Source organism: Aplysia californica, unplaced genomic scaffold (assembly GCF_000002075.1).
Source record: "Aplysia californica isolate F4 #8 unplaced genomic scaffold, AplCal3.0 scaffold00456, whole genome shotgun sequence".
NCBI lineage: Eukaryota > Metazoa > Mollusca > Gastropoda > Aplysiida > Aplysiidae > Aplysia > Aplysia californica.
The window spans coordinates 25,199-26,301 of NW_004797726.1; the positions used below are offsets into that span (position 1 = coordinate 25,199).

At 44.5% G+C, this 1,103-nt stretch overlaps 1 protein-coding gene across 1 annotated transcript in view; it reads left to right on the forward strand.

The window, feature by feature from the left end:
* Window positions 1-460: 460 nt before the first annotated feature.
* LOC101858051 (ATP-binding cassette sub-family A member 3) overlaps window positions 461-1,103 on the forward strand; it is a gene marked incomplete in the record, with an annotated part of 59,842 nt that continues 59,199 nt past the window's right edge. Inside the window, 1 exon segment of the mRNA XM_013086330.2 lies at window positions 461-653.

The following is a 1,103-nucleotide window of genomic DNA, read 5'->3' on the forward strand; positions in this document are numbered from 1 at the left end:
TTCTGTCTCTCTCTCTCTCTCTCTCTCTCTCTCTCTCTCTCTCTCTCTCTCTCTCTCTCTCTCTCTCTCTCTCTCTCTCTTTGGACACATCTTTATAACCGACATGCTTGTCATTAGTGGTTGTGAGCTTAAGCTTTCTAACCACTTAACCACTGGAAAGAAAGCAATCGAAATGAGCTGGTGGTTTGAATAACGCTAACGGCAGGTCCTTCTTCTTCTTTCCTTTCCCTTTATTACATCTGCCTGTCATTCCTACTTTTTTCCTACTTCACGCTAAATGACCGTTATTACCCCAGCGTGTTTCTCTTCACTAAAACAAACGAACGAAATGAGAAATCGTATCTGGTAGCCGTTATACTGAAACGCGATAGCAAAATCTATAACGTACCGTCAGTATAACTGGTTTCCTGACTCGGCGTATTTCTGCTCTCGTTTCCATGGCAATCATGGCGTCGCAACTACAAACGAGATGTCAGTCGATATTTCCTCCCTTGAATCCAGCGACTGGCTCTTGTATTTTGCCGTTTCTCCTCATTCTCCCTACGCAGACGACAAGGGGATGATGATGATAACAGTTTATGTAAAGGATTGTGGACTTTTTTTCTGTGCGGATTGAGGTGTGGTTGTGGTGGTGTGTCTTGGGTGTTTATTGGGTAGGTATTTCTCTGCGTGGCTGAGTCGATAGTCAGGCTAAGAAATCTCAAAGATGGAAAGGAAGGAGGGAGTTTCTGTTTTCTCTATTCTTCCCCTCTTTCGTTGTTTGTCTGTCTGTCTGTCTGTCTGTCTGTCTGTCTGTCTGTCCGTCTGTACGTCTGTCTGTCTGTCTGTCCGTCTGTCTGTCTGTCTGTCTGTCTGTCTGTCCATCTGTCTGTCTGTCCGTCTGTCTGTCTGTCCGTCTGTCTGTCTGTCCGTCTGTATGTATGTAGGATGTCTGCATCACAGACTAACTAACAAAATACAGACACAACGAAAACGCACACATAGGCCTATACACTTATACTCACAAGCACGCTCGCACGTACACACTCGCACACACACACGTACATAGAATGTATGTATTACACAAACATACATATCAACACAAACACACACACACACACACA